This window comes from Babylonia areolata, chromosome 16, assembly GCF_041734735.1.
Source record: "Babylonia areolata isolate BAREFJ2019XMU chromosome 16, ASM4173473v1, whole genome shotgun sequence".
NCBI classification, from domain to species: Eukaryota; Metazoa; Mollusca; class Gastropoda; order Neogastropoda; family Buccinidae; genus Babylonia; species Babylonia areolata.
Window position 1 is genome coordinate 20,647,056 of NC_134891.1, and position 6,991 is coordinate 20,654,046.

The following is a 6,991-nucleotide window of genomic DNA, read 5'->3' on the forward strand; positions in this document are numbered from 1 at the left end:
AACTGGGAAGCCTGCTTTGCAGCTTCAGGTCATTGAGTTTGAGCGTTGACTCAAGAGCTGGTGAAGGAATCAGGCAAAAAATATTAAAAAAATAAACCTTGCTTTTGAATTAGATCAGAAAAGGATGATTTGAAGAAAGATAATGTTATGTTAGTGCCTTGATTTACTGTTGATGTTCCTCGCTGCCCAGCCCTCCTTTTTGACTCACTTGTGTAAACAAAATGAGTCTATGTTTTAACCCGGTGTTCGGTTGTCTGTGTGTGTGTGTCCGTGTGTCTGTGTGTCCATGGTAAACTTTAACATTGACATTTTCTCTGCAAATACTTTGTCAGTTGACACCAAATTAGGCATAAAAATAGGAAAAATTCAGTTTTTGCCAGTCATCTTGTTTAAAACAATATTGCACCTCTGGGATGGGCACAAAAAAATATATAATGAAGCCTAATTATATGCAAACTGCATTTACTATTATATTTATATTTTTTGTATTCTCTAAACTTGGCACTTTGACCTCTTATTCTGACACAACAACAAGAGGAGTCATTATTATCATTTTTTGTTCAAACAGGAACTTCTTTTGCTAAGCATGGAAGTTTATTTATTTTGCAAACGTTTTGGTGCAGGTTGTAAAAAAGGGAAATTACTCTGTAATTAATGCTAGGGGACTTAATTTGCTTTAAACTGATCTTTCTCATCTTAAACATTACATTTTGAAATTATACTCAATACATAAAAAGCTTGGATTTTTTTTTAAGTGTATCACAAGTGAGTCTTGAAGGCCTTGCCTCTCTTGTTATTTTTATTTTAATTACACACTGTACTGTGACCCACTAGTGCACACTCTAGCGGGGGCTGGATTCCTGTCCTGTCCAAACTACTTGTCCACCCATGCAGAGAAATTAAAAGTAGCTGTGGCTAGTAGCCTCCCATGATGAATTACCTCCATTGTGTTAACAGAAGCTGCAGTGTCTTTGTTGGCAGGTATAACTTGATTTTAGAAAAAAAAGTGAAAAAAAGGTGACAGCCCTTCACTGACATCCTGACATGTAAGCTGTGTCATACCTCAGTGAGGTGACAGCCCTTCACTGACATCCTGACATGTAAGCTGTGTCATACCTCAGTGAGGTGACAGCCCTTCACTGACATCCTGACCTTTAAGCTGTGTCATACCTCAGTGAGATGACAGCCCTTCACTGACATCCTGACCTTTAAGCTGTGTCATACTTCAGTGAGGTGACAGCCCTTCACTGACATCCTGACCTTTAAGCTGTGTCATACTTCAGTGAGGTGACAGCCCTTCACTGACATCCTGACCTTTAAGCTGTGTCATACTTCAGTGAGGTGACAGCCCTTCACTGACATCCTGACCTTTAAGCTGTGTCATACCTCAGTGAGATGACAGCCCTTCAGTGACATCCTGACCTGTAAGCTGTGTCATACCTCAGTGAGGTGACAGCCCTTCACTGACATCCTGACATGTAAGCTGTGTCATACTTCAGTGAGATGACAGCCCTTCACTGACATCCTGACCTGTAAGCTGCATCATACCTCAGTGAGGTGACAGCCCTTCACTGACATCCTGACATGTAAGCTGTGTCATACCTCAGTGAGGTGACAGCCCTTCACTGACATCCTGACCTTTAAGCTGTGTCATACCTCAGTGAGGTGACAGCCCTTCACTGACATCCTGACCTGTAAGCTGTGTCATACCTCAGTGAGGTGACAGCCCTTCACTGACATCCTGACCTGTAAGCTGTGTCATACCTCAGTGAGGTGACAGCCCTTCAGTGAAGAGCATACTTGTCAGCAGCAGTCAAGGGTCTAAAGCCAGAAAAAGATTGTGTGTGGCTTTATCTGTAACAAGTAGCTTTTTTCTTCTTTCTTTTCTGTGCATAGAGGCATTGTGGAGTCTTGGCAGCATGTAGTCTTTCTGGCTGACTTATTCTTCATTTTGGGGACTTTATTCAGCAGCGTGATCTGTTATGAAATTAATCCTGTGTGGATGTTATTAAAAAAGAGTATTGTTGTAGAGTTTATCCAACCGACAGAAAGTACCTTGTGGTCCATAAAATACATGTGAGCATCATCCTTAGTTCCGGTTTTCTTGCCAGCATCATTACATTACATTTCATTTTCTCTCCACGCCATATCTCCCAAACTCTATGTTTAAGACTTCAGACAAATTATGTATATTTTTACTACTAGTTTTGTTTTTAAGGAAACACAGTTCCAAAGATTGAGGAGCATTTTATAACAAATATAGCAAATTGCTAGCTGTTTTCTCAGCCTCGCTTCCACGGAAAGGGGCTGGCGGTTCTGTGAAAACCTACACTGTTGACTGTGCAAGTTTCAGAGGGGGGTGGGGTGGAATGGAATCCATGCCAGGTTTCAGACTGCTGTGAATTGTTTTTGATCAGACGAATTGCGTCCAATGTTCGGCATATCATTTTGGAACCATGGGACAGGTTTTGAAAACTGTCCGTATTTTGTCTGGGAATGGGGTTAATACATATTTGGGAATTTTGAGTGGTTTTTTTTATTTATTTATTTTTTATAACTTTCAGAGCAGAGGCTCACAGGTAGAACAAGTGTGGTTACAGAGGTTCCTGTTATTTGATGTGACAGGTACCAGACCTACCAAATGTGACAGGTAGCTCCAGATATGAATACTGAGGTACCTGTCAAATCATTTGACAGGTAGCTACACGTGTGAATACAGAGGTACCTGTTAGATGATTGTGAAAGGTAAGTACAGATTTGAGTACAAAGGTACCTGCCAAATGATGTGGCAGGTAGCTACAGGTATGAGTACAAAGGTACCTGCCAAACGATGTGACAGGTATGAGTACAGAGGTACTTGCCAAACAATGTGAAAACAGACATGTAGCTACAGGTTTGAGTACATAGGTACCTGCTGAATGATGTGACAGGTAGCTACAGATATGAGTACAGGAGACACCTGCCAAATGATGTGACAGGTAGCTACAGGTATGAATACAGGAGACACCTGCCGAATGATGTGACAGGTAGCTACAGGTATGAGTACAGGAGACACCTGCCGAATGATGTGACAGGTAGCTACAGGTATGAGTACAGGAGACACCTGCCGAATGATGTGACAGGTAGCTACAGGTATGAGTACAGAGGTACCTGCCAAATGATGTGACAGGTAGCTACAGATATGAGTACAGGAGACACCTGCCGAATGATATGACAGGTAGCTACAGGTATGAGTACAGAGGTACCTGCCAAATGATGTGACAGGTAGCTACAGGTATGAGTACAGAGGTACCTGCCAAATGATGTGACAGGTAGCTACAGATATGAGTACAGGAGACACCTGCCAAATGATGTGACAGGTAGCTACAGGTATGAGTACAGAGGTACCTGCCAAATGATGTGACAGGTAGCTACAGGTATGAGTACAGAGGTACCTGCCAAATGATGTGACAGGTAGCTACAGGTATGAGTACAGAGGTACCTGCCAAATGATGTGACAGGTAGCTACAGGTATGAGTACAGAGGTACCTGCCAAATGATGTGACAGGTAGCTACAGATATGAGTACAGGAGACACCTGCCAAATGATGTGACAGGTAGCTACAGGTATGAGTACAGAAGTACCTGCCAGATGTTTCTGATTTGACAGAGGATGTAATGAAACACATAAGGCTGGTTTTCTGGGTACACATTCTCTTGTCACTGTCTTGTTTTTTCTTTCTTTTTTTTTTTGTGTGTGTGTGACAATAAATTTAAACTTCATACCAATTTCATACCAGGTGCTACCCACTGGAGGGTAGCTGTGCTATACGCCAGGTTAATACCCTGCCTTCTGCTGTAGAGGTTGGGAGCATGTTTCATTACTACCAGTGTGCATTTTTAGCAGCGTGAAATGTTCCTTTGCCAGATGCTTTCTGTTTTCGAAGTACTTGGTGTACTACTTTTCGTTGGTTCTTTCACCTCAAGCAGTTCAGCAGATGGGAACACTTTGCCTGGACTGCCGTTGTATTGGGCCTGTATCGGTTGCTGTGGTAGATGGGTTTATTTGACCAGGTTCCGTGTGAGAGGGTTTGTGTTGACCACTTTTTGTGTGTGTGTGTGTGTGTGTGTGTTCATTAGTGTGTTTGTGGGTGTGTGTGTGATTATCAGTGTGTTTGTGAGTGTGTGTTGTAAGTGCCATTTTTTTTGCTGAGTACAAGAAATGGTTCTAGATGTTAACTGATTTTGATGTTTTGTTTATGCTGAATCTTAATGAATGAGTTAACAACACTAATAATATTTGTGAATGATATCATATATATTCCAGATTTTCTCTCTTTTGTTGTTTTCTCCAGCACTCGAATTATACTGACTCTGTAATCTTCATGTTTAGCACAAAAGACCAATGTTTTTATACCCGATGACTAGACCGAAATCAGACTTCACACAAGTCTGTTTATTCATCTTGGATCAAGTCTGGAAGTAGGGGAAACACTTTCGTGCAGGGGATGGGGGGTCTGCTGTGATTCCGAATGTTCACAGGTTTCCAGGACACAGCGTCACACACAAAACACAAGTCCTGCAGACTGTGTCAGAAATACAAGACAAGATGAATTGTTTACAGACAGTGATGATAGATAAGCAAAGTACACGTATTTCTACTTCCAGCCTTTGAAAACAAAAATTTCACAGGTAAGAATTTCGACTGTCACTTGGAAAATTCTTGAACTTGCTGGAGGCAAGACCTTGGTTTTTTTTTCCCCCCACCACCACCAAGGGAAAATACAGCATCCCTCCAAGTGAAGGTAGCCCCCCCCCAAAAAAAAATCAGCAGCATGTTGATTGTAGCTACAGGAAGAAGAAAGTTGAGGAAGCGACACTGTAAGTGTTGATTTTTGCATCTATGTGGTCCAGCACAGGTGTTATTTCCTCCATTACGCAGAATGTGGGATTCACTGATGTTCAGTGGCTGTGGCACCACAATGGTCAACATATTTATTATCAGGAATGTAGGTTGTCTGCTGTAAAACGATGTATCATTATGACATAGGAATAGAGGTTGTCTGCCAAAAAAAAAAAAAACTGTTCTGTTCCTTCAAGTGAGAAAGGAAATCAACAGTTATTAGTTGTGCCTTCCTGCACTGCCTGCGAGGCAGAGCGTACGGCATGTCATTACTGTCAGTGCGGCTTGCTTGCAGTGTGATGTGTGCAGATCAGTTTGTGTGTCCAGCCTTCACGGCTTTTAAAAGTGCTGCAGATGTTCCACTTTGTGGCTTGAATGTGTCGTTTTGACGTGATCTGTGGTCCTGTCAGATACTTAGACACGTTGCATGGTGCGTCAAGGTTCATGTTGCCATGGTCACAAAAGAGATTCGGGTCAGTTTGAAATAGGATTTTTGTTGTTAAATAGATGCCGTATAACACGATCTCCCATTTATTTCCAGGTTAGATTTGATGACAGGTGAGAAACTTGTTTCACTGAATCATCTGCATGCATTGTCTTTGAGTGGCTTGATGTTTGCCTTTGAGCATACGTTACAGGTTTTTTTGGGGTTTTTTTTGGTTTTTTTTTTTAACAATACAGGTTGGATCAGACTTGTTTTGCTAATCAGACAGGCAGATGACCATGAGACTTCTTTGCTGTCTGGTGACTATGCATTTGATTTTTTTTTTTTTTAAAGTATGTATTTAAAAAAAGAAAAAAAAAAGTGATCATTGTTTTCTGCAGATCTCACTGAAAGCCAGAAGTATATGTGTGGTGGGTATGAGCTAGCTGGTGTATTCTTGAGTGGTGAATGATGATAGCATTTATGAATCCACACCCCACCTACCCCTTAATTTAGGACAAGGTACCAGATTCCGATAGCACAAAATAGGAAGTCCCAGACAATCGAAGAACATTTAAGGTGCATTTGGTTGGATTTTTTGTTTTTCATTCCAGACTATTTGAAACAACATTGAAACATCTCCCCATCCCCCAGTCCCCCTACAAAGTCACCTCTTTTTGGAGTTTGCTGCCTTTGTGCACATTTTGTTAGATGTTTGAAACAGAGTGACTTCACTGTGTTAATGACCCTAATTTATTGCCAGGAGCTGAGGTGTGCTAGGTTACAGTGTGTGATAGATTGTTGCGAGCCAATGATGGCACGTTATGAAGTTGTGGTGTTTTGCAGATGGCTGGAGACAGTATGGGTTCAGTGTAAATACGTTGTAGTTCTGTGTGCTGTTTGTATTATTTTTCCTGTGTAACATTATCACACAGCAGAGTAATGATTATTACCATATTCTTATTTTATTGGGGAAAAAATGTACAGACAAAAAAAAAGAGATAATAAACATGTACATAGAAAACAATCGTGGGTTTTCTTGTTTTCCAAATTGATGTTACTTTTTTTTTTTAATTATAAAAAGGAACAAAAAACATTTCTTTGCAACTTGACCATTACAAGTTATTGAAACACACACACACACACACACACACACCAATGCCTTCATTATTTTAACAACAAAACTTTAATCCTGAAGATCAATCTGGTTTCTGACTAATGAATTACTGACTGACTGTTTTCAACATGTAAATTTTGACAAGAAAATCATATAGAAATATAGGTTGCTGGCAGAGTCATTCCATTTCACCAAAGCTGTATTTATTTGTATTTTGTATTTGTATTTCTTTTTATCACAACAGATTTCTCTGTGTGAAATTCAGGCTGCTCTCCCCAGGGAGAGCACGTCGCTCCACTACAGCGCCACCCATTTTTTTGTATTTTTTCCTGCGTGCGGTTTTTATTTGCTTTTCCTATCGAAGTGGATTTTTCTACAGAATTTTGCCAGGAACAATCCTTTTGTTGCCGTGGGTTCTTTTACGTGCGCTAAGTGCATGCTGCACACGGGACCTTGGTTTATCGTCTCATCCGAATGACTAGCATCCAGACCACCACTCAAGGTCTAGTGGAGGGGGAGAAAATATTGGCGGCTGAGCTGTGATTCGAACCAGCGCGCTCAGATTCTCT

At 41.0% G+C, this 6,991-nt stretch overlaps 1 long non-coding RNA gene across 1 annotated transcript; it reads right to left on the reverse strand.

The window, feature by feature from the left end:
* Positions 1 to 1,611: 1,611 nt before the first annotated feature.
* Positions 1,612 to 6,729, reverse strand: LOC143291227 (uncharacterized). Its single transcript, XR_013056486.1, has 2 exons — positions 3,624 to 6,729; positions 1,612 to 3,434 (listed from the first exon to the last, which is right to left on the reverse strand). It is a non-coding gene; the product is annotated as an uncharacterized LOC143291227 (long non-coding RNA).
* Positions 6,730 to 6,991: the final 262 nt, after the last annotated feature.